At 40.0% G+C, this 27,906-nt stretch overlaps 1 long non-coding RNA gene and 1 pseudogene across 1 annotated transcript; both read left to right on the forward strand.

Moving 5' to 3' along the window:
- Positions 1–488: 488 nt before the first annotated feature.
- On the forward strand, positions 489–11,502 carry LOC136755026 (uncharacterized). Its single transcript, XR_010817618.1, has 2 exons — positions 489–706; positions 7,361–11,502. It is a non-coding gene; the product is annotated as an uncharacterized LOC136755026 (long non-coding RNA).
- Positions 11,503–19,567: 8,065 nt separating this feature from the next.
- LOC136755292 (tyrosine-protein kinase transmembrane receptor ROR2-like) lies at positions 19,568–25,792 on the forward strand (annotated as a pseudogene).
- Positions 25,793–27,906: the final 2,114 nt, after the last annotated feature.

Genomic DNA, 27,906 nt, shown 5'->3' on the forward strand with positions numbered 1-27,906 from the left:
TGCCCTGGATGTGCATCCCACAAATCTCCATCAACTGCAAGATGCTATCCTATCAATATGGGCCAACATTTCTAAAGAATGCTTTCAGCACCTTGTTGAATCAATGCCACGTAGAATTAAGGCAGTTCTGAAGGCGAAAGGGGGTCAATCACAGTATCAGTATGGTGTTCCTAATAATCCTTTAGGTGAGTGTATATGTAATGGAATGTCACTACAGTCTTAAAGAATCTGCCTTATTATACACAGATACAATGCAGACACAGACCAGCAGATTCAATCAAAACTTCAATGTGCCAACAATAACTGGTGTAAGGACCAAATATGCTATCAAGTCCTGTTTTTCACTTCTGTATTGGATTGCAGATTTTATTTAAGATCAACTAGCTCTGTATTCGGATACTCGTTTATTTGAAATACTGCCCCCTCATTGGTGGAAATGGGAAGATGCCGCTTTCCGATTGGCTGTGGCGAGTGTCAATAACAGACTGTTGCCAATGCGTGAGTGTCCGGACTTGAACACAGATCCGCGCAGGAACAGACCCTGCAGCAGGAGAAAGCTGCCGGAGAGGCTCACTCCCTGCCGCTGGATTTCTTTAAGCACCGCGGACACTAACTTCTGTCTTTGTCTAACAAGGTTTTTGTTTTTTGAGCTACCATGCCGCAAGACTGCACCGATTCGCCATTTAGTTCGTCCTCGATTTAAAAGGTAACACAACTTGCCTGCTTTATTGTGAGAACATGTTCTGTTGTTACTTAATTGTGCGGATTGATTCATTGGGATACTCGCCACTTTAGGGAAACAGTTCCAGTGCAGCGCAGCCGGAGTGGCGCGTCGTCTCCCTTCACTCGGGCTGCGTCCCCAGCCGCGCACTTTGTCCTTCCCTTGCGGAGCGGAAGTCCTATAGGCGCCATCTTGAGCGCTGTCCCGATACCAGGAGCGAGAGAAGGAGCGGACCGGTGTGTTTGTCCGCTTCACTGCTCCCGTCGACGGAGTGAACAAAACCGCCCACTCACGCCACACGATTTACACAGTCCGACGCGGTGGTGAGAAGGGTGGGAAGCTCACACTATTTTTCGCTAAATATATGTATTTTGCGTCGTGAAGGAGCGCACACTACCCGATCGCACAGCACAGCGGGGTCACACACTTCGCCACTGATCTGAAACCCTGTGTGGTGGGGAGCTGCGACTCGGCGCGAAACTCCCACCTCTCCATCCGGAGGAAAGGTAAACAAACATGGACGGGGACATTTACAGGTCACGATCGTCTAGCGCAGATGTCCGCAGATCTGCGCGGCTCCACCAATGGGATCAGTGGGATTGTGCAGATCTGTGTAGAACTGCGGAAATCTGCGCAGCAATACAAACGTGTTTGTATTAGTCTGTGCGGACAGAAAAGATAGTGTGGGTGAAGACATGGCTGGGAGTGGAGGACATAGCCTTATACTGTGTGTGAGAGCTGGAGGTGAGCAACAGTCACACGCTATATCCATCCCACATGATCATCACATTGTAGGTATCGATATTGTGTGCAGACCTGGGTAATTTACAGATCCTAATTGGTATTTGTATTTGAAAATATTATTTTCCCTGTATTAGAGTATGTTTAAATAGCCTGCCCCAAAACAACCGTTGGTATTTGAATAATAAAATGAATATAAAAAATAAATGAAAATCAAATACTCATGTCATGATTATTCTTACGGTTTCTTTCTTCTTCTTCAATCAGCTCAACTCTCATTGGCTGCTGCCGGTCTCTGTGTGACGCTGATCACGTCACCCTACACCACTGGTTTTCATACTGGTCCTGGAGTACCCCCTGCCCTGCTGGTGTTTGTTCCAACTGAGGTCTTAATTGCTTAATTAAATTCTTAATTGACCTAACAAAGCAATATACCATTCAATTAAGTAATTAAGACCTAGGTTGGAACAAAAACCAGCTGGGCAGGGGGTACTCCGGGACCAGTTTGAAAACCCCTGCCCTACACCATCGGTGCATATAAAGTTGTAAATATTAAACATAGTAATATAAACGAGCAATATTTATTATTATTATATATTGTACAGATAATACTTGTCGGAATCCTTGATTAAAGTTATTTGGAAGAGGAACAATGCAAATGCTATGGCAGCCTCCATTCTTTAAAACTACAATCTGACAAGAAAATATTGTGCAGGTGCTTTCTCTGTCTAACGTAAAGGCGCTGAATGATCATGCTGAAGTGTGTCCTATTTAACGCTTTTAGCTTCGCCCTGCACCTACAACCTCACTCACTCAAGTACACACTCTGAGACGTCCGCACAAGGCCACACAAAGTGTACACTTGTCGAAGGGTGTAGGGAGCAAATGTGCGGTTTGGGACAAAGCCATGAAATGCTTTTATCCCTGTAAAAGCTAGGATACATTAGTATCCAGTTGTGATTGATGAATTGGCTTTGATGAATTGTGCTCGGATTGAGTGACTGGGCACTGCTGGCGTCGTGTCCACAATTTAAACCGCATTGCTGTTACCATGGCATAGTGACCCAGAAAACAGGTCATGTGAGAGCCTGGGCTGTTGTTCCGACTGGACAGAGACATATCAGGATAGAAAGTCATGATTTTTCAATTGTGTTGTGTGTGTTCAATCAGGTATTTCCTGTGGGCAATTGTAGACAGTCATTATTGGATCAAAGTCCATTTAGTGGACAAGTATGCTTTGTTTTTTAAGTTTTGTATGGATGGAATGCATTTGTGCATAATTAGATTAAACTATTCTCGCAGAAACACTTGTGATTCATAAAAATGTGTGATTAAATGGTTTTCATCTAGACTAAAACAGATTCCTTCGTCATTTTGTCTTTCATTAATATGATCAGTTATGGTTGTTCGGAGGACAGAAGACAGTTGTTCCTGGAAATGTTGCATAATTCAGCCACGGAATATGCTGGCAGGGGGAGAAGGGAGCTGATGTGGTTTTGTAATCCTGACACAATGAAGGAATCTGGGACTGACTGGGTGGTCAGAGATGGAGTCTAGGAATAGTTCTTTTTTGCTGAGCTCTAACAACCAAACTTTGAAAAGTATGTGAATCTTGTTTCAGATGTATATTTCAATCTGCCAGTTTATTTTATTATTACATTTGGACTGTGATGTAATTATTATTATTATTAGGTTTTATTCTGGTCCGATGTCAAAAGCAGACCATAAAAGATAAAGTGTATAAAGCAGATATATCTTCTGAGACTGATATGGCTGCGCAAACAACATACAACACTCTTATGGGCGACTGTCATAATTATGCTGGCATAACAGATCCTTTAATAACTGTTATCGATGAAGAATTTACATATTACTCCAAGTAAACCCCCTGCCTTGAAGATGGGTAAGTCAGAGCACATCTCAGACATCCCTACTACTAATACTGATATTGTTGCCTCACTTTCCGTCTTATCAGTTCCCTGTCAGATGCCCTAAAGCAGGGGTTTTCAAACTGGTCCTGGAGTACCCCCTGCCCAGCTGGTTTTTGTTCCAACCTAGGTATTAATTACTTAATTGAATGGTATATTGCTTTGTTTAGGTAAATTAAGGATTTAATTAAGCAATTAAGACCTCAGTTGGAACAAAAACAAGCAGGGTAGGGGGTACTCCAGGACCGGTTTGAAAACCACTGCCCTAGAGAGACTGACTGGTGATAATGCACTCCAAATTGAAGGTTTAAAAAAGACATTCAAGATTTGAGGGGAAAGGTTGGTTTACTTGAAAAACGCATCAAGAAGGAGGAGGGGCGGATGGATCTTCGTGAAAATCGAATTGCAGATTTAGATTTAGCTACTCAAGGCACTGGAATCTGAGTCCATCCAGATTTGTCAAGCTGTTTTTCCAGAGGGAAAGATAAGAATCCGTGAGGCAAGTGATACTGTGCATTGGATCGGCAGCAGGCGCTAGGATAGCGCCAAACACGGGCATCATTCTTCAGTTCACCTCACGATTTTTGAGAGATGCGATATGGAAAGCTCCAGAGAGTTCTTTATTTTTACTTTACAACCCTGCTAACAAACAATGTTGCTACAACTTTGGAGCAACATAAATTACGTTGTGGCAATGTGGTGTGTTAGCTGGGAACAGCTTGCAGTTTGCTAAGGACCTCTCTAAGGCCAATCGAGACATAAGGGCACTGTTGTGGCCAGCAGTGGAGAAAGCTTGTAAGGAGGGGAAGGCTGCATATTATGTCAGGGGCAGGGGCTTGTCTGAAATCTGATTGCCCACCCCAGTGCCCCCCTAATTGGTCTAATTGGTAATTGATAAAGTTGATCAAACCAAAACTGTGGGCGCGACACTGCGACTGCTCTGTGCCCGTATTCATAAATCTTCTGATAGTGAGAATTCGGTCCCAAGTGCTTGAAATATCTGAGAGTGATGTCAGTTTGATCCAAGCTATTCCTAAAGATTCTTTACAATTAAAAGTACTAACTCAACCAATATTTAGGAGACCTCAAAAGGTGCCCTACCTAGTTAGGAGTTGGTAGATGGCAGAAATAAGAAGACGGCATCAGCGCACATTCCATGAAAGGAAAGTTGTTTCAGCGGTATGATGATGAAGAGTTATTGCAACGATATAGATTGGACAGAAATTGAATATTGTTTGTGCTGAAATAGCCAGAAATGCAGTTTCTTTTGCAACTGTCAGAAATGTGGCACTGTCAGCAGAGATAAAGGTGGTGACAATGTCATAGTGTCAGATGACAGGGAAAATGCAACAATGTAGCAGTGATTGGGACCATCTTCACAGCCTTCAATAAGCAGAATTTCCCATCAGACCGTAAGGGCATTAACAGCACCCGAGATTGTTGACAGTTTATTGCTTTTTACAGCACTGCGTGGCAAATATCCCCAAAACAAGCCGCATTCATAATCAGTATTCATAAAGGGTTTTACATTACACCAATTCTATGTCCAGATGTTTTTCTAACAAGAATTAAAGTAAAAATAAGCCACAAAATGCATGAAAATGATCCACTCATACAAAGCATATTCATAATAAATTGCGCAGTTACGAATGTTAACTTTACTTAGTATTTTATTCAATACAGAAAAAGTGTCTGATGTAGCGATTCGGTGTAAAATCCTTTATGAATATACCCCAGTGTTTCCACTTGTGGACAATTTCCTATGTACAACAGAAGGATAAAGAGTGTTCAATTTCAAGATGTTTTATGTATATTTATTTATTATGATTATGAATGAGAAAATAATCTAGCATTTAAATTCCATGTAGCACCGTAATAGTCTAATAATGAAGGCTTTCCATTTCATGTAAAATTATAAACAAATAAAAGGCTGAGTTAGCTTAGCATATTCATATACTTGTATTTTCGCTTCTACTTGTCTATGTGATCTTGCGTTTTCTTTCTTCACTTAAAAAAAAATGAAAAAAATACATCACAGTCATTTTCTCACCTAAACTGTAGTGAAAAATATCTAAACGTTCCTATGATTGGCTCCTACTCCCAGCTACGGTGTAAAATGCTTTATAATTAACTACTCATACTGTGAGGGAGTTGTACTTTTAATTCCATACACATTTTTAGCATGACTTCCAAGGAGATGTAGGCTATACTGACCAATTGGAAATGGTTATTAAAACATCTGGACATTATTACAAATTGGGAATAGACCTGCTTGAATAAATTAATCTATTATTCCTTTTATAAAACTACAATGGGAGAGCAGAATGACATCTTGATTCTGGCTTGAGTTGGTAGGGTACAAATGTATGCTAATGCCCTTATATAAAATCTTAACCTTCAATGCAAACACTGTGTTAAGAATTTTGGAATTGAATTGTGATTGAAGAGGGAAACGTACCAAACCTAAGATGAATCATTTAATGTGTTGAATCATCATAATTTTATTGACAAAATCCACCTTCCATCGATTAAGGATGGCCTCCCTAAATTGGGTGTGTACCCCCCCCCCCTTGGGCACCCCATTCAAAATGTTCTGGACACGCCACTTTATATACTACATATCAAACCTAAAAAACAAACATTTAATGTATTTAGCTTGTCTGCTGCTAAATATCTAGCTCATGGTCACGATTTTTATGATTCGCCCCCCCCCCCCCCCCCACACTAAAACTGGGTCTTACTAGTCACTGGATCCACCCAGCTGAAATGGCCACTATTAAAAGGGGCTTTCTTACACAGAGGCTTAGGTTTCCTGTGCTTATTAATTAATACTTCTAACATTTGGTGGCATAATCTTTTATCTACATCAGAGAGTGCAATGCATAGCACAGTTAGATATTGACATTGATTGTGTGTTGTTGTGTAAGAACTATGACTTCATCTTGAAACAGTGAGATGGGTTTCAAAGTATCATTAAAGGCTCGGATACCTCGAGCGGCAACGTAGGATGTGTTACTGCATCAGAATATCAAGAATTAAAAGAACAATGGGTCATTGTTCTAAGTAACCAATTCTTCAGTCAAGCAGTGGAGTTGATATCGGTACAGTGGTACTTTTTCATTGTGAGTTTCTAAAGCTTGTGATTTCAGAATTGTATGAGCTAATCCCTTAAATATTTTGTATGCACTAAACCTTTTCTATGTTATAGTTGTGTATGTATTGGAAGTGATTTTGGCAAAGGTATATAGGGTATCATTAGAGGCAATTGGAGAATCATTTGTTCCTTTTTTCTTTTGTCTTAAGAAGAACCCACTGCAGGCCCCATTCATCACGATTCACTGATATAATTAAATTTGGATCAGTCTGCACGGTCAGGTTGACCTAGCATCAGCTGCAGTGTCTTTATTAAGTTAGATTTCATTATGTTCACGCATATTACCAATGGGCACATTGAGTCATATTCACAGGAAGCTGCTGTGGCTACTGAACACCAACTATCTTTATGTTGTGCTTTTATAACTACAGTGGCTGTGTTTAAAAAAAACGTAATTATATATTTTTTTCATGCTCCGGTATCAAAAAGAAATTAAGCAGACATTACTTAATCAATATATATTGATTATAATCAATGCCTATAGTAAACAATTTACACATAAAAAATATATCTTCTAGTTTAAAACCGTATTGAGTGATTCAGCTTGGATAAACAAGATTTAAAATACCCTACAAGGGGTCTGCTGGATTCCCCTAGTTTCTTGCAACTATTGAGTCATAAGGGGAGATCTCATTAACTGCAATGCAGATGTACTGAGACAGAGGAAACTTGTTCCTGGCACATGGAGAGAAATGCAGATTTGTTATGGTAGTGAACTGTAGTAGTCAATTTTTGGGGGAAATAATGAAATAAATAGTTCTATGTGGCCAGTTGCAATTGTTTCTCATTTGTTTTTCTTTTTTCTCCCCTATATAGGTCTTTTAGAAGCTTTGCAACTGATGAAGGAAACCAGCACATTTTGAACACACCATCTTTAAGTAAAACTGAAAGATTGTTCCTGGCTTTTACTTGCAGAAGCAATCTGAATATGACATTCTTGTAGATGTATAGTATTTATACAGGTGCATTACAGATTAAAGGAAAAACCTGAATAAATGAGAGGAGGAACATAACGAATCCAGATGTCTCCAAACAGGTGTACATGATACAATTAAGCAATTAACATCCTATCGTGCTCTATGGCATGTATAAAAATGCTGAGCAGGCCCAATTGACATCGATTTTGGATCAAGATGGCAAGAGGAAAGGATCTAAGTGACTTTGAAAGAGGGGTCATTATTGGGGCACGAATGGCAGGAGCTTCAGTCACAAAGGCTGCTCAACTGGCTAGTGTTTCAATTGGAACAGTGACTAAAGTTACATCTGCATTTAGATCTATGGGAAAGACATCGGTAAATAGGGTTGGAAATTGTGGTCGAAAGCGCACATTAGATGACCGCGATGCTCATGCATTACTGCAATATGTAAAGAAAAACAGAAGAGCAACTCTTTCCCAGGTGACTGAGAATGTCAATGCAAGACGTGATCAGACTGTGTCAGCAAGAACAGTCCGTCGAGAACTACACAGAGAGGGATATAGCAGGGTTGCAGTGCATAAACCCCTCAGTACAAAGACACATGCACTTTTGAGAGTTCAGTGGTGCAAAAACCATAGGCACTGGTCTACAGAGATCTGGAAAAAAGTGATATGGTCAGATGAGTCATCCTTCACCATATTCTCAACAAGTGAGCATACACCAAGAGAACAGTACAGGCCAGACTGCTTGACCCCTACAGTGAGGGGGTCCGAGGGCTCTGTTATGCTGTGGGGGGCATTTTCCTGGCATGGTTTGGGTCCACTTGTCCCGTTAGAGGGAAGGGTCACTGCAAATGATTACAAAGTTATTCTGAGTGATCACCTTTATCCTATGGTGAAACATTTCTATCCTGATGGGAGTGGTCTGTTTCAGGATGACAATGCCCCCATCCACAGGGCACGAGGGGTCACTGAATGGTTTGATGAGTATGAAAATGATGTGACTCATATGTTATGGCCTTCGCAGTCACCAGATCTCAACCCAATTGAACAGCTATGGGAGATTCTGGACCGACGTGTTAGACAGCGCTCTCCACCACCATCATCAAAACACCAAATGAGGGAATATCTTTTGGAAGAATGGTGTTCCATCCCTCCAGTAGAGTTCCAGAGACTCGTAGAATCTATGCCAAGGCGCATTGAAGCTGTTCTGGCAGCTTGTGGTGGCCCAACACCTTACTGAGACACTTTTTGTTGGTTTTTCCTTTAATTTGTCACCCATTTTTATATATAAAACAAAATAGCCAAAATATTTTACAAACTTAAAATATGCAGGCAATCGAGAAAGAACAGCCAATGATGGACTCTTGTAGTGGATATAATGTTCTAGTACTGGCTGCAGCTTTACAGGGCTCAGATGGGGACTTGGTGTCTCGCAAATTACCAGGTGTGGGCTTTAAGCCAAAAAACTCGTCATGCCGCAGAAAACAGGAGTTTAACCTCGATGGAAAAGAAAAAGATGATAAATACTGGGAGAAGTGCTGGAAGAACAATGAGACTGCCAAGTGGTACAGAGAGAAGCAGAGGCTCAGCGACATGAACCTCGAGAATAAACTGATGGCTTTGGGAGAGGAGAACTCTACCTTGAAAGCCAAGCTGTTGTCCCTGAAACTCAAGTTCGGTCTGGTCAGTTCTTCAGCCTACGCCCAAGAGGTGCAGAATCTTTCGACTTCCACCGCGTTCTATCAGGAGTTGAACTTGGCCACCGCGAGCAGAAGCTCTTACTCCGGGGACCCAGAGCCCACTTTGGTCAGCAGCAGTTGCATTTCTATTATAAAGCACTCTCCGCACAGTCCAAAACCTGTGCACATCATCCTGAGAACACCATCCCTACCGTGAAGCATGGTGGTGGCAGCATCATGCTATGGGGATGCTTCTCTGCATTAGGGCCTGGCAAAATGGATGCAGCAAAGAGGATGCTTACAGAGAAATCCTGTATGAAAACCTACTGAAGTCTGCAAGAGACCTGGGACTTGGGAGAAGATTAATCTTCCAGCAGGACAATGACCCTAAACATACAGCCAAAGCCACACTGGAGTGGCTTAAAAACAAAAAGGTCAATGTCCCAGAGTGGTCTAGTCAAAGCCCGGACCTCAATCCAATTGAGAATATGTGGAATCAGTTTATGGAAAATGTGGAAAATTGCTGTTCACCAAAGATCCCCATCCAACTTGATGGAGCTTCAGCAATTTTGCAAAGAAGAATGGGCACAATTGCTGTCTGGTAGAGACTTATCCACATAGACTCATGGCTCTAATTGCTGCCAAAGGTGCCTCTACCAAATATTGACTGAAGGGGTGATTATTTATGCATTCAAGTATTTTCTGTTTTGTATTTGTAATTAATTTAGAACAATTTACAGATTATATTTTTCACTTTGACATTATGGACATTTTCTGTGTTGATCAATGGCAAAACTCCTGAAATGTGGAAAAGTCCAAGGGGGGTGAATATTTTTGAGAGCCACTGTATAAGTTAAAGAAAAGTGTGTTACAGGCCCTACTTTGAAGTTAATCCGCACAGCTATGCAAATCCTGTCCAAATGGGCCAACTTGAACAGGATTCAGTGGTGGAATCGTTCCAAATGATGTCCAGACCACTGTTTCAAATACACTGTAGTCACTTTTTTTCTTCCTGCCTGCGAGAACTTTTAAGAGCAACCACTCCAGCGTTAACGCCTTGTCCAGCAAGGTTAGGAATCTAAGGAGTCTGTCTAATGATAGAAGGTCCACTGATATTTATCAATAAATAAAAAAAATCTGATGAGTCTAAAAGCAAGTATGTGCTTATTTCAATGACTATTTAAATAAGTGATGATAATCAGTTAGTGTGCATCTGCCTGTAGTCATCTAGTCATGTGATGTATAGATTTGTGAATGGAAAATTAAATAAAAATACAGGAAATAGCACTAACCACAACTTACCTATGAAATATAAAGAACAGATTCATAGATAACTTCTTATTTTAAAAAATTACATTCTGAAACCATTTTCCAACCAGCTAAAATATAGTATTCTCCCTCATCTCCCTTTATGTGTCATTAATAAAAACTGCAGACTGAAAACGCATAGTGAACATCTTTCGAAACTAAGAATTCTATGAACATGATTTTCTTGAAGAATATACAGAAACTCAAATACGTCAAACAAGACTACTGGACTTGATTATAAAACAAAGTTACAATTTCTTATTTACCTTCATCAGAAGGGAATCCCAAGGCTTGAAAAATTATACTTCTGAATGTTTGTGTAGTACCGTGTACAAAACCAGGAATAATATATATTTCATGCATTTGTTAGTAATTGTCAACTCCAAAAATAGCCCTTTTGTTCTGGAACATGGACAGAGAAAAAGATTAACCACAGTTAAGTTTACTACAAAAATAACTGTCTTACTTTTACTGTATTTTGGAGGTTTTCTAATTGTAAACCACACCAAAGAGAAGACATTTCAGTTCTTGGAAGTTGTAGTCCCCCTTATCGCTGTTTTGTGTGTTGTAAAAAGCATTTACAATTCATACCCAATATGTGTCTTAAACTGCAGTTAGTTAAATCAGTCTTTTGATATTTGCAAAACATTGTGTATGAGAAGAGAAATAAAAGCTGCTATTTGCCATGACTGATGGGCAAATGCAAAATCATCTCTCATATTGAATGTAAGTGGACTCTAATGAGCAAGCATGACATGATAAAAATGAAAGCTAATACAGTGCTTTGGTTTTATTTTGTATTAGATATCTTTCTCGAGTAACAATTCGAAGGTACTCTACACTGTATTCAAATCATTGTGCTTTTAAATATATATTTGTGTTTCCAGTGTTCTTGACTGCCATATTCAAATTCTGTTTGAATTTTGAGAGTCTGAGACTATTCCCACAGTTCAGGCATTTGAATTTCAGTTCATGACATTAACTGACTAAAAAACATATGTATTACTTATTTCAAAATATACTGGGTGAAATAAAATATCCATTGAACTGCTCCACTCTTCTTCCATATGCAGTCCGACACAATACATTATAGTACAAGATTCAGAGTAAAAAGGATGCAGAGATTTCATAGAACTATACTCTCCATTTGACATCTTCCACGATTAGTTGTGTCTAAAACTCAACAGAATTCATAATAGAATAATATATTGATTTATTTTTTCCATATACTTTTTAATGCAAAAATTATGAAGAACCTGCAGATGACACAGAGGAGCATGGAAAGATGTCTACTTGGAATAACAAGAGATCCAAGAACAAATCAATATATGTGACATCACTGAGAGAATGGGCCAGACACACTGCAAGAAGAACAGATCAAAGATGGACAAATGAAGCTATTTAATGGATCCCAAGAGATGATAATATACCTAGAAGATGAACACATAAAAGATTGGGAAGACATAGATGTAGATGGAAGCAAGTGGATGGTGGCGATATTTCTTTTGAAGTCCCTCCCCTTAATGAAGATGCTTATAGAAGACCGTCTTCCGCTGAACACATGACCGTGCAATGAATTCATATTCTCTCTTGCAAGTAAATCAACTTTCCTAATTTCACAGGACTGCTCTCTATGTAAAATACTGCTTTTCTAACACTCCAATGTTTCAAACTGCTTAAAATAAACCAACAGTGAATCTCTAGAGCATGGCGCTAATACCGTACAGTAAGACTGTGGGATCAGTTGAAATGCAGCCCGGCGTGGCGTGACTCCCTGTGTGCTTCAGTGCGACCGGCCGTGTCAGTTCTGTACAGGCCTTCACAGTGTGTGGGCTGTTGCGTTCGATTGCTATGGGAGCTTTAATAATTTTGACGATTCTCCTCGCATTGCTTATCCCTTCTATAATAACTGTGGCAAAGAAGCGACACAGATCCAACTTGGGATCTAAGAAATGGAAGAAAAATATGGTTGAGTTCGGTACACAGTACAAGTTTCCTCAAATTTGGTTATTACTGTCAGATGATGATTACCAGTGAATTAATATAGCTAATATGAACTGTGCATTATGCTGCATTAGTTATTTAGGGGTTATTTTAGTCTTATAAAGGCGTTTATGACTACTTGGTGACTGGATGTGACCAGATACGAATTTCACAAGTTCCCTGTTCGTTCAATCGCTCGTGACTGCACAATGTAGTGACAAGTTACTATCCAATTCCTTACTGATTTTGTGGAACTTGGAGATTGAAATCCTGAACAAAAGGATGGGGAACAATTATTTGAAACAAAGTACAAGGGAGGAATTTAAACTATATACATAGAAGCAAATGGAAACATCTTGGGAGGCCTTCATCCAGCAGTGGATCTATATGGGCTGATGGTGATATATATATACACACCCTAGTTTTAATAATTAGGAATCTAGAAGGTGAATAAATGTAAGGTTTGAAAGTCTTAAAACAGCAGGATAGTTTGTTTTCATTTCCACATAGCAATTTCCTGATTTAATGCATATTCAATGCTTTAAATTCCGTCACCATTCATTGTTGTGTTGCCATTTTGTTATTAACTTTTACCAGGTAAATACACCAAAAATAGATTCTTCTGTTCCTCCACCTCCTTATAAATGGCTTGCTTACGTGCAGTGAGGGAGGCACACAAATGCCCCTCTGTTTCGACTGCTCACCAGAAGCAGGGGACTTGGCTCCCTCCAGTGAAATGTTAGGAGCTTGTTCTTTATGCTCTTTCTGTTCCCCCTATATGTGTGTTAGAACATAAGAAAGCCTCCTCTCGTTTGTAAACTATTTGGAGTGCTCATGTGTGTTAAAAGGGTCCTCAGCCTTGTTACCTTTCACTATGTGTTCCTTCTTATTTAGATCACAAACATTTCCTTCTGCTCTCCGTACATCACTGTGGTGAAATAAACAGTCATTTTAATATCTTTAACATACACAGCTGATTTATGCATACTTTTTAAAAATATAAACAGTTTTCATGTTTGAGTGGGAAAGTAAAGTGTAGCATAAATAGATAGTCTCTGCAGAATCTGGGAGCAGTTTGGTTTTCACATCTGTATAAAAATATGTTTTAAAACAAAAGGAAGGTCTTATGATCCCACCGTTATCTCAGTGCTTCAATCTTTTGTATCAGAACTGTGTCTCCTATTGAGAGGTACCCCATTTTGGCAAGTCTGCATGAATCCTGCCATGCAATTTATTGATTTAATTATCAAATAGAGTGCATGAGTTGTTTTTTTTTTTCTTCAGTTGTACTCTTGCTACTCCAGGCTCTAATTCAAAATGTTAGTCTAATAGGTGGTTAAAAAGAAAAATTCAGTAAACTTATAACATTATTGCATAGGATAGTACAAATAGGAGCCACACTTTTCTCACATTATTCATATTTTAGTGTTTAGCGGAATACTGATTTCACTGGGATCTGTTAGCACTTTAGACATGCATTAAACCAACTTAGAAACTGTTGATAGCACCAGAGAACTGAGCAAGCACTAGGCTCACTGGCCTTTTTGGCGGGAAAGATCCCCAGGATAAAAAGCCTTCCCTCAGCATGGCGATTCATTATGCCATTAGTTCATATCTCTGACATCCATCCATGTCAACAATCGCATGTTTATGTGAAGAGCTGAGCTCAAGGCAGCATTTTCTTTTAATAAAGGAAAATGAATTGCTTTTTCCTCCGACAGAAGACGTGCCCACGTGGACGGGCTCTGAAATGAAGGGAATATTTTAGCAGGTCACAAGATGTGCAGCCTGTAAACTCCAGAGCGATGTGTGCCAAGTCCTGGTGTGAAATATTTTTGGAGCTCACGCTGAAGTGATATTCTTGTGTAATTTATTTATTTTTCCCCAACCCTGTATCTTATTTGTTTTCGCACAATATGTCTCAATAAAGCATGGCAGGGCCCTCTTTCTCTGAAGATATGAAATTCTCAGAGCATATTGCCGCATGATGTGTATAACCTCAACGAGCTGGTCAATTTAAACAGTGCCTAGTTGTCTAGAAGTAAACAATTTATTTTAATGAATGATATATATACAGTATGTATATAAAAACAACTATTTTAAATAGTTCCAATTTTGAAGATCTGCTTCATGACTTTTAGCTCATGACAGGAGATACACAACAAATGCCCAATGCCGATGTGTATGCTAACCCTGTGAGATGAAAAATTCTCTTTATAAAACTGTCTGGTTTAACAGTCAAGGGAACAAGGTTGATCAAACTACACTAGTTCATATCTTTGACCTTATGTACACACATGCTTAATGTGGTTCTCCTTTGAAACATCTAACTAATTAACATCTCTTTGTAGTTCTATATATTCTTTGTATTTTGTTTCTCCTCTATCCCTTTTGTATGCGCTATACAACATTTTCTCTCTCTTAATATATTTTTGCATATGTCTATTAAAACATTTTGGCTAGTGTTTTCTGGTCCTCGAGAAAGTTTTGGTACAAATTTCCCCTGAGCCTCAAGTAGTATATTCTTAAAATATAACCATCCATTTTTGACTGAATCTGTATCCAGTGTGCTCCAGTCTACCTCTTCTAAGTGCTGCCTCATACCTTCAAGGTTTGCTTTTCTAAGATTGTAGACCATCGTTTTAGACTTGGTCCTTGTTTTCTGAAAGAATGCCTCAAAGCTAACCATATTGTGATCACAGTTTGCCATTGATTCTCTAACTAGTGTCCCTCTGACTCTATCTTGGTCATTTGAAAAGATCAAATCAATGCATGCACTCTCCCTGGTTGGTTCCCTGACAAATTGAGTTAGAAAGCAGTCATTTACCATCTCAACCATTTGTATTTCTGCTTCTGTAGTCCCAACTGGGCTTTCCCAGTCTATGTTTGGGAAATTGAAATCCCCCATTACAACAGTAAACATCATTGCTACATGCAGTCCTGATTACACTGTACAATGCAACATCTTTATGAATATCTGAGTTGGGTGGTCTGTAACACACTCCTACCGCTAATCCTCTGGATCTTTTGTTTGTCCCACAAACATTCTGTTTCATTACTAGGATCTAATTTGAGTTCTTCTGCCTCAATGTCATTTTTGACATATAATGCTACCCCACCACCTCTTTGATTTTGCCTGTCTCTCCTAAACTGTGTGTATCCTTTCATCCCCATCGTTTTCTGTAAGCCATGTTTCCGAAACTCCTACAACATCATAGTCACACACCAGCACTGTGGCTTCTAGGTCTAACATCTTGTTCCTTATACTTCTGGCATTGAGGTACAAATATTTCAGGACTTTCCTACTAGCAGTGTCCCTTTGTTTTCTTTCCTTAGTGGAAGATCTCCCATTGTCAGAGCTCCCTGTCCCCCTAGTTTAAATGATTCTCAATTACTCTGTACATACACTCTCCCAATGCATTAGCCCCCTTTTGTTTCGATGTAGACCGTCCGGCTTGTACAGGTCCCATCTATTCCAGAAGAAAGACCAATGCGCCATAAACCTAAAACCCTCTTCCCTACACCAAGATTTCAACCACGTGTTGAACTTTGTAATCTCTGCCTGTTTCCCTGGCCTGACACGTGGTACCAGTAGTATTTTGGAGAAAACTACCATGGAGGTTCTGCTCTTTAGTTTTGTTCCTAACTCTTTAAATTTGTCTTGCAGAACCTCTGCCCTACCCTTTCCTATGTCATTGGTTCCAATGTGGACCATGACCTGTGGATTCCCCACGGCTTTGGCCAGTAGCCCGTCTACTAGTTTAAGGAGATCTGCAACCTGAGCACCAGGCAGGCAAGATACCATGCAGGTCTCCTTATCACTAGAACACACTGTGTGATCTACGCCTCTATGAATTGAGTCTCCTACTATAACTACCTCCCTGTTCTGGGGGGGAGTGGACACCATGGTGCTCTGGTGCTCAACTGCCCTCCCATCACCCTCTGAGCTGTCACTGTCCAACTCGGTGTCCAGCAGTTGGAACCTGTTGGGCATTTCTAGCTCTTGGGTTGTTTCTAAGGTGTGTGCATGACCTTTTCGGCAGTTACGACCTACTGTAACCCAGCAGTTCTGTACACTTCCCTCCTCTAAGGTCTGAACATTCCTAGGTTTTGCCGTGCACACCATCTCTCTCATGGACTGATTGACCAATTCTTCCATATCACTAATACAGCGCAGATCAGCAAGCTGAGCCTCAAGATCACAGACTTTGATCTCCAGGACTTCAACATGCTGACAACGTTCACAGATGAAATCTTCCTGGCAATCATTCTGCAAACCTGACACTGTAGTGGCCACATGCTTCTAAATGTAGTAAGTTGTTGGTGCCCTAAACACTGTCTATTGGTTTTTGTCCTCTAATTCAACTGCTTCACTTTTCATTTTTATTTTTTTAACATCAATTAAGGCAAAACTAAAAACAAGATTAGGCAGGAATAACTGAACCAATGATGGCATCAGGAGCATGCAGTACTGCACTGAAATGTTGCTACCCTGACTTCTCAGAGTTTGAATCAGGATTACACGTCGATAATCAGTACAAGAACTGATTTGAGGAAGTTGGAGCAAAACTGGAAATACAGTATGAGCTGATTTGCTGTTCAATAACTATGAGGAACATGAGAAAAAATCCACTGCAAGAACACAAAATGAAACTCGCTTGGAACTGTTACTGCCAAGAAAATGGCCTACAGTTGCAAGTAACTCCCTCAGTGTCACATATTCTTGTTTAAGAGAGGGATCAGGAATACAAAGAGGGAAATAGAAACAACTCTTGGAGCTAAAACTAATGCAAAAAGCTTTTTTCAATACTATAACAGCAAGAGGTCAGCAAATAAAGGAGGAAGTGAAATGGGTAAAGGCTAAAAATTGAAGTATCTTAACAAGATGTGGCAAATGTTCTAAATGAGTATTCTGTAAACAGTTCTGTAAAAGAAAAATGCCACAGGTTAACAATCAGTCCAGTCAAACTCTGAGAGATCAGGATAAATGAGTAGGAGGAACTAAAGGGACTAGCAGAATTAAAATCAAACAAATCACCTGAGCTACATGGTATACTTCCAACAGTACTTTATTTATAGAAATATATAAATTATTTATAGACCACTAAACTAAAATATTCCAAATAACACTTAGAACAGGGGATGATTGGAAAACTGCTAATGTCATACCAATCCACAAGAAAGAGGACAAAACTGATCCAGGAAATTACAGACCTATCAGTCTCACCTGCATTACTTGTACAATTTTTGTAAAAGTTATTAGACAGAAAATAGAGGAGCATCTTCATGAAAACCATATTCTTGGAGACAGTCAACATGGGTTTAGATGAGGCAGATCATAATTTATTCTTTTTTTTTTACCTGCAACTGCAGCTGTAGATCATGTGAAAGCATATGATATGATATACTTAGATTTTCAGAAAGCTTCTGACAAGGTTCTGCATAAAAGATTGATCCTAAAATTGGAGGCTGTAGGCATTCAGGGTAATGTAAGTCGATGGATTATGAACTGGTTGATGTCTAGGAAACAGAGGGTGTCGATTAGAGGAGTTGCTTCTAACTGGAGTGAGGTTGTTAGTGGAGTTCCACAGGGATCAGTACTAGGGCCTGTGCTTTTTCTAATCTATATTCATGATCTGGACTCTGGGATAGTTAGCAAACTCGTCAAATTTGCAGATGATACTGAAATAGGTGGCTAAACAGATACAATCTCGGCAGCACAGGCTATTCAAAGGGACTTAGATAATATTCAGTTGTGGGCCGACACCTGGCAGATGAAATTCAATGTGGACAAGTGCAAGGTAATACATGCAGGTAACAAAAATGTCCATTATAATCTCATTATAAGAGGAATAGAACTCTCCATCCAAACAATGTGGGGAAGCAATAAAAAAGGCAAACAGAGTGTTAGGGTATATTGTCAGAAGTGTAGAATTGAGAACAAGAGCAGTGATGTTCAGACTGTACAATGCGCTAGTTAGAGCTCATCTGGATACTGTGGACAGTTCTGGGCTCCACACTTCAAGAAAGATATCGCTGCTCTAGCGGCAGTTCAGAGGAGAGCAACCAGACTTATTCCAGGTCTGAAGGGAATGTCCTACTGAGAGACTGAGGGAACTGAACCTTTTCACCAGAGGAGACTACATGGGGACTTGATTCAAATCTTCAAAATCATGAAAGGCATCAACCACATCAAACCAGAGGAGCTTTTCCACATCAGCAGGGACACACGCACCCGGGGACACAAATGGAAATTGGGCTTCAAGGCATTCAAGACAGAAAACAGGAGACACTACTTCACACAGAGAGGCGTCACAATCTGAACAAACTCCCCAGACTCTATCCAGTCTATTCAAAAATAGACTGGATAGGATCCTTGGATCACTTAGTTATTAATGGACACCAAATGAGCATGATGGGGCGAATGGCCTCCTCTCGTTTGTAAACTTTCTTATCTTTTGTTCTATCATGGCCAGAAGACCATTTCCTCTTGTGTGCTTCACTGAAGGTTGACTGACACACACACACACAAACTGTAGTGGCCTGCCTCCCACACTCCGTGTTAGTTTTTTCTTTGTATGAGATGTCAACTGAAAGATTTGAAATACTCTGCTAAACCGAGGTTTATAATGCACTGTATTTTCCTCCCCTGTGTTTCTTTTTCTCTCTGTTATATTGTTGTTACAGATTACTTTGTGGTGACATAAATTACAACATACAGCCCTGCCATATACACATTTGTTTAAGCATGTATGGAAAAGGAATTATACATCTTGCCAGAGTTTCCACTTTGGAAAATTGTCGCATATCAAGACCATTTCCAGTGGACAATCTCTGGGGATCTTGAAAGAGCCAGCTAATGGATAACTCAGTCTGGTAGTTCAGCGTTTGGCATTTCTCGGATTTTTCACAGTTTGTAAACTCTCCAAAACAGTCACTTGAAATACCAGATTCATGTCCACTGAAAAAAAGAAAAATAAAAAAAGTTGCATTAAGGAACCAAAACACAGACAGAAGATTTTGGTCAAATTACAGTAAAGGGAAAATTAGACTGCTTGTATGCAAAGTTTTTTTTTTATAAGCAGGTAATTACAGCACTTGAAGGGAATTCAACTTAATGAGAGTATAACTGGTATGGTATGGAGAGTTTACCCGGGCAGCCTCGCCAAGCAGGGTTGGCCCAGCGCTGCTTTGTGTGTCCACTGTGGGGCCTGTTGTCTGTGCGGAGAGGCGCGGCCCGCTGGTATCCAGACTTCCGCATCGAAGATAACAAGAAAATGAAAACATTGTGGTGGAGAGGAAGTCCTATGTAAAACAACAGGTTGGGGAAAATCCAAACTATATTGGGGGACAAAGGTGCATCAATCCGAGAACATAATAACCTTATTCATTTGTGTCAGAATGTATGACATTACAGCCTTCCTGTTCTGCAGATCTTTGAAGATGGGGGGGAAGAGTTTTGTCACTGGCTGGTGATGTGGAAAATAATTTAAACTTTCTTAGTGTAAAATATGGGGGGATGAATTTCCAAATAGTGTAGAATATGTTTTACTAGGATTCATGTTTGTCTTACTCGTGAGAAATGGCTAACACTCTCAGACAGGCCCGGGCCCAATCCAAACTTCAACCCTGCCTGTACTTCATTTTCATAAGGTAGAAAGAAGAACCCTCTGTCAAACTCTAAACTGGCATCAAATACTGGAAATGTCTTCTGCGATTGCCTCTTGAAAATTGCTGACCTTAGAATAACATTCTTGCTCTACACTCTACACTGTGATTTACATGGCGCTGTGTTTTTGCATGAAAAACAACCCCCATGAAGCAAGATTTCTGCTGGGTATCATTCAGCAGATACTAGAATATTCTTGTTGATTGTGGCCATGGGTTACAACTATTTTTAGCCCAACTTGTTATAGATGTCAGAAAAGCCTCTCCAGTGATACTGTGGACACATGCTGTGGAGAGCAATGAGAGCACATTTATCTCCTGTCAAACAATGAAGTGTATTGTTTTCAGTAAGTATTTATGGAAAATCGAGGGGAAACAGTTATGTTTGGGGTCAGAGGAATATAATTTTGTGTTTGTTTCATTTAGATCAGAATTTTAGGGAGGATGTTCAGAATATATTCGAACAATCTCATGTATTCCTTTATAAATCAAGCCGAAATGCCGTCAAGTTTTTATTTTTCCACATAAAGCATAAGTCGTGCGGTGGATTAGTGAGGTTTATAAGTAATTACCTCTTCTTGAGGATTAGGTTTTGGGATAGAGTTCCATGCAGATTAAACTCTTTCAAGGTGTGCATTAGGACTTGTTTGGCACACCTAAAAACAGAAGGCAGAATTAATTGCTTTCACAGATTTTCAGTATCATGTTCATGTTTTTTTATTTTGTTCTTTCAAGCTGCTTTTGGCTTTGAGAGAAAATCTATTTTCCCAGTTTCCTCCTCACTTCTAAGATCAGAAGCTGTGAAGAAAATGCTGGATGATTTGAGAGTATTATTTAGGCTCGTTGTGTAGCCAGCCCCGTTACAGTTTATCTGTTGAGTGGGAATTTCAAAATACATCTTGACACCTTGTGAGAAAGATTGAAACTACAGCAGCAGCAACAAGCCAAGCTTTTTATTTCCACACACAAGTGTCCATCAACGTGCCTCTGAGGGAAGGCAGCTATCTCTGGAATCTGTACTGAGCCAGGCCCTTCCACAAACCTTCAGCCTTCAGTGCTGTTTTATTTGTGTTGCTTTATAAATTGCAACAGACCTGTCAAGTGTTTTGTTTTGCTGATCTTAATTCCTTCTAATTAATTCCCAATCTCCCAATACTGTTCCTCTTGTGCTGCAGCCCCGTTTACCATGATCGGCACCTCCACCCACCTGTCCGACCAGTGCTCCCAGTTTGCCATCCCCTCCTTCTGCCACTACGTGTTCCCGCTCTGTGACGAGGGCTCCCGCAACACCTGGCAACGGGAGCTGTGCCGAGACGAGTGCGAGGTCCTGGAGAACGACCTGTGCCACACGGAGTACACCATCGCCCGCTCCAACCCTCTCATCCTCATGCAACTACAGCTGCCTGTGTGCGCCGCCCTGCCCCTGCCCGAGTCCCCTGAGGCGGTTAGAACTCCTGCATGGAGTTCTTCTGTGCCCAAAGCTGGAGCCCTTTTTCATATTTCCATCCTTAATACTGTAGCATCCTGTAGCTGAATTGTTTAAAGATCCTCCCACAGATCAGATCACAAGTGTTACAATGGCAGTGGAGCAGATTACAGGGGCACAGTCAGTATGACCAAGTCAGGGTACCGATGCCAGTACTGGAACACCCAGGTGCCCCACAGCCACCATCTGACCGGCATGGAGTACCCCAAGCTCGGACGGGACCACAACTACTGCCGTAACCCCGGGGGGCAGATGGAGGGGCCCTAGTGCTTCACACAGGATGAGAGCAACCGTAGTGGGAAGCGATATTCCCGCCTGCAGTAAGTGGACCCTCGGGAATATGATAAGAGAATAATGGGTTGTGAGAAACTTCACGGCCTTGGATGGTATAACCTCCATGTCTAATTATCTTCTTTGTATTCGTTTAATCTTTGTAAGTTGTGAGTTTCAAGGTAGACGCATACTACCGCCAGATGGAGTTACATTTTAAAATGTGGTTTTGATTGTTTGTTTGTTTTTTATTCCAAATGCTTGCTGAAAATATTATATTGTATTTATGTTATATAGTACCTCTCCAGTAACCACGTGGTGCACAAAGATCTGGTCACCAGAAACATCCTCATTTGCGACAAACTGAACATCAAGATCCTCAACTTGGGCCTCCGTCGATTACTACAAGCTGATGGGGACCAACCCCTTCCCCATTCGTTAGATGTTGCCAGAGGCCATTGTGGAAGTAACTCAGTCTTCAATCAGGTTGGAACGTTTGTTGCAAAACCTTTATTACACACAGCATGGAGAACAGCAGTGAATCAAGAAGATTCCAAAGTTGCTCTGACTCCATACTAAAAGTCAGATGCTTTTATACACACAGAAGTCAAAGATCTGTCATTACTATGTTATCCTAAAAGCTAGCTAAGCAGAAGATATATCATCTGCTCCCTTTAGGTGATATCATTCGACGACATAATATTAACTTTAACAGTTACGCAGATGACACACAATTATATCTGTCAGTAAATCCTAACAATACCATAGACCTAGTAAAACCAATCTGCTGTCTGTCTGAGATTAAATCATGGATGCCAAAAAAAAATCTTATGCTTAATTCTGACAAAACAGAAGTCCTCATTTTAGGGGACAAAAATCGAACTGTTCATCATGCACTGACAAAACTGAGTAATGATAACTTTAATTTCTCCCCTAAGGAGATGGCACGAAACCTGGGTGTCATCTGTGATCATAATCTATCCTTTGAATCACACATTCAGAATGTGTAGAGATCTTCCTTCCTCCAACTTAAGGGACTGGCACCTCCCTACTTAAAAGATCTCCTTATTGAATACACTCCAGGTCGGCCATTGAGATCCCAGGAAGCCGGTTACATAGTGCTCCCTAAAATACACAAGAAAACCACAGGTGGTAGAGCATTCAGTTATAGGGCCCTGAAACTGTGGAACGATCTTCCAGCCAATATAAGACATGCCCCCTCTGTCTTAGCCTTTAAATCACGGCTGAAGACTCATCTGTTTAGTTTCTGTTTTTCTAGCCCATAGTGCCGCCGGTGTGCCATGGACATGCAATGCATAACTGTCTTTGGAAATGTCTTGCACTGCATGACCAGTATCTGAGCACGACTGCCTTCTTGTCTTCCAGCAACAGCCCCCTCTGAGGGTCCGATGAGGCACCTCGTCCCCCACCATGGAAGTCTAACTGGGCACAACCCACCTCCAGGGCACCCCACCATGGAGGGCCAACGAGCCATCGCCACCCAAAGGCTGTTGAGGGTCCCCATCCCCGATGACCGGCGAGAGGCCTCCTCCAGAGGGAAGACCACAGCCAGCAGCACCGATAAAGAACTTTCTGATCTCCTTGCTGCTGTAATAACTATACTGCCTGGAGGGGACGCAACCATTAGGCCTAGGCCCTAAGCCGTGGACCCCCAGAGATTCATTTTCTCCTACATGCCATCCATAGGAGTTTTTTGTTTTTCTCTCCTCCGTGCGTAAATGGTTTATTTACTTAAATGTATTATTTTATTTTGCTGTACATTTGTTGTATGTTTACCAGTCTGTAGCGCTCTGTGGCTACCCTGCGAAGGGTGCTATACAAATAAAAATTGATTGATTGATTGATTGATTGATTGATTGATCATTATAAGACAGAGTTCATAGGTCAATACAAGGATTAGGGAGCAGACACTTAAATCATATTGTTTGGCATTGTCTCCAAGATGCTCATTGTAAATAACAAACAGAGGTCAAACTACCTTCTGGCCTGACCGTTGGCTTGACTATATCTTTCTATACATGAAGTAAAACATTTGTGAGAAAATAATTTCTAGCTTTACTTCCACACTATCATGTATGGCAAATTCTAGGTGGACTCTGACATCTGGTCCTATGGGGTGGTGCTGTGGGAGATCTTCAGCTGCGCACTGTAGCTCTTCTGTGGTTACTCCAACCAGGATGTCATCGAGATGGTGAGAAACCACCAGGTGCTGCCAATGATCTACTTTGTTTGCACTTTGTATGCACTTATGTTGTAAGTCGCCCTGGATAAGGGCGTCTGCTAAGAAATAAAAATAATAATAATAATAATCTACACCCTCATGCTGGAGTGCTAGAACACGTTCAGGAGGCCAGGTTCATAGACATCCACACCCGACTACAGACCTGGGAGAGCCTGTCCAATTACAACAGCTCGGCCCAGACCTCACAAGTATGTATTGCTGCAGACCCGGAGACATTGGAATGTGGGAGGAGTAACTGTCAATCATTTTGTATGCAGCCCATCACTTTACCAGAAATACTTGTCAATCACTTTTTAAGCGGAAAATCATCTGCAGAAAATATTTGTCAGTCATTTTTGATGCGAGAAGATAGTTGTCAGTCATCTTGTATGCGGCCAATCATCTTTCTCATTTATAAAATAAGAAAAGAGAAGAGGAGGGAGGAAACAAATATGTCCTGGGCTCCATTCCTCCTCACTTCTGACATCAGAAATAAACCCTGTGCAAACAGAGCTTAACTCACAGTAAGGGTAATTAATGGTAATGGTAATGAGTTTGAATTGTATATTGTATGACAGATAGCTAGTTATATAGGTTATAAACCAAAAAGTGTTTCTTAAAGCAATTGCCATGCATGGTGTGTTGCTCAGTTAATAGAAACAATAACTAATGTAAACATAGAAAATGGTTTTGCAAACTATAAACCCAGATGGCCAATGTTAACACAGAAATAAGAGGACTGATTTCACATTAATGAAGAACTTCATACTTTTATTAACTGAAGATTAAAACATTACAGTTCACATAATACTGTATGTGTAAAGTGAATCCGTCATATGAGCTAAACGTAATGCATTCACGTATATTAACCAGAAGGTTTAATTTGGAATAGAAAATTTGCCTATAACCCAGCTAACACACAAAGTTGCCAACGTAAATGTACTAAAGTTAACTTCACTTACCAAAGCTAATGCTTTTTAAAAATAATAATAATAATACGAAATGAATTTTAAAACAGCGAGTATCATGTAATGTGCATCTTTATCGTAATTGTCATATCGTATATCATATTACATTATATTACATTACATTACAAATATTGTCAAGTCAAAAAAAAATGACTGACAAGTATCTTCTGCAGGTCATTGGCCTCATAAAAAGTGATTGACAAGCATTTTCAGCATAGACATTGGCTGCATACAAAATGATTGACAGTTACTCCTCCCACATTGCAATGTCTCCGGGTCTGCAGCAATACCTTAACTCGCCCATGCCGGCCTATGGAGCCTATTTACAGAACTTCTACCCCATGCAGATCCCTATGCAGATGCCCCCACAGCAGATGCATCCTCAGATGGTGCCCAAGGCCGGATCCCACCACAGCGGCAGTGGCTCCACCAGCACGGGCTATGTCACGACAGCCCCCTCCAACGCCTCAATGACTGAACGGGCTGCTCTGCTCTCAGATGACGGAAAGGCTGTCGACGAAGATGTGGCCGATGGAGCGTCCCAGACTGGCCTGCACAACGAGGACGTGTCTGTGCCAGAAACAGAGCTGCTTGGGGACAATGACCCTCACACAGAGGACCCTGAGATCCAATCAGAAGCATAAACCCAAGCAAGAGCTGAGACAAGCTTTGATCTAACAGAAACTAAAACTCAAGTGAAAAACTGAAGTGAAGGGAATGATTTGTATTCATTAAAAAAAAAAAAAACACTGAGTGTTATTTAAACCGAGTCTCATGCGGATCTTTAGAAATTCATAAGCCTGATGTTATAAAAGATGACATTTCTGTTTGTAGCAAAATTCTGTTTTTTAAAGAAGCATAATGAGTTCAAAGGTAATGGCGAAAGGTGAATTATCTTTCAAATTTAAGGGTCAATATTCATACATAACGCAACTTTTACTATTGTGTTGCTTCTTTTTCATTTTAAACTCTGTACAGATGTGTAATTTATGTTAATAATGTTTAAATAGCTTTCTTTCTGAAGTATTCGGAGTTTGTTTTAAACCAATTTAATGTAATTTAAGTGTTTCCTCTGTCCTGCTGGGATGGAGTCTGTTATTCAATGGTATTACTTTTGCTTTACTTTTAACAAGCTGGTCCAACACACAAGTGATAATGTTTTTGTAATCATCACACAGTTTAGCTATATATTTTGTACATTCAGCCACGTGGAGTATCCAATAAAGTGATACATTACTTAGTCTTCTAACGAGTGAGTATCTTTTGGCAAGGTAATCAATTTCTTGACCTCATTGCCTTTTATATTGTGATATTTTTGAAACAAATAAAATTCTTCATATGATTGAACTGAACTGTTTTGGAGAACGACCACTTACTATGAGTAAAAACATCATATGGGAGACAACCTAACAAAAGACTGAGTACATTCAAAACTCGTCAGATGGACAAAGTCATTTGCATTATATGACTGATTTAATGCTTTTAAAATATAATTACATTAGAAAGGTTGGGATTAACATGTTTGTTGTGATCAGGGTTGTTTTGTATTGTTTGTTTTACAGTACAAGCTAATGCCTTTTAAGAACATATGCTGTGTATATGAGTTATATTCCTGTTAAATCAGTCTGGGCTTCCAAGATGCAGGTAAACCACAAATTGAGAATATAGTGCAAGAGAAGACTGTCTCTTCTGACCTGCATTCTGAAAATGTCACAGGGTTTAACTAGTACAGTGTACATTATTTTTTAAAAGAAGATTAATAAGAGGGAATATGTTTTTTTTTTTTTTACATAACTCTGTTAGGTGCAACCATATCCCTATAATCCACCGTTTAAATGATCCAATCGCATGACTGAGTCTGAGGACATTACAACACAATTGAATTATAGTATGGAAATGTCTCCTCTGGTTCCAGACACTTCCTTGAAGACTTTGGATCAGCATTTCCCAACCTGTTCAAGCTTAAGTCACACTTACTTAACATAAAATGATCTGTGGCTCACCAATCGCTCCTGCCTGCCCATGGCATTATACATTTTAAATCACAATTTGTGTTCAGTGAGAAACATGAGCTTGTTCTGACGTACAGAGATTTGTAAATCTGGTAGGAATTATGTATTTATTTATGCATTTAAAAAAGTTCTCTCATAATTGAGTGGCACACCTGATAGGAGGAAATTTGACACCGTAATACAATGGGGCATATTATAACACCTATTTTATCAACACTACAATGCAGCATCACAGACGATAAACATAACCTTAAATATTATTTAATAGTTAAGGCTAATTAATTGCTAGGTCTGTTTCAAATCAAGATTTGGATGTTTGAGTGAAACAATCTACCAGAAATAAAAACAAAATCTGAAATTCGATTTGGGAATGATATTGGCGCAAAATGTAAAACAGCACATACTTTTTTTCGAGTGTGTTTTTCACACATTTAACTTAAATCGTGTGTTTTTTCGACATATATAAATATTTCGTTCTTTTAAATAAATAAATGCTAAATCTCCGTTTTTGAAAAATAAATATTTATTGTTTATCTAATGGGACTATTTATGTCGTGCAGACACCTGTTTTGAGTAATTTAGCTACATCTTGCATTTCAATGAAGTAACGTCTCAGAAGTATAGGGTTACATTTTGTTCGGGTTAGGGTTCGGGTCTATAAGCCATATTGGTTTGTGTACAAATACTATTACTCCTGTAGGTTAAACAAAAATAGTAATACGATAATGCAATCAGTACATTGTCCGCCAGGGGGCACTGCTGAATGTATCTGTGCAGCTAGAGATCTTTTGAAATGAACTTTGCAATAATCACAATGCAGAAACTGA

The sequence above is a fragment of the Amia ocellicauda genome, chromosome 8 (genome assembly GCF_036373705.1).
Source record: "Amia ocellicauda isolate fAmiCal2 chromosome 8, fAmiCal2.hap1, whole genome shotgun sequence".
NCBI lineage: Eukaryota > Metazoa > Chordata > Actinopteri > Amiiformes > Amiidae > Amia > Amia ocellicauda.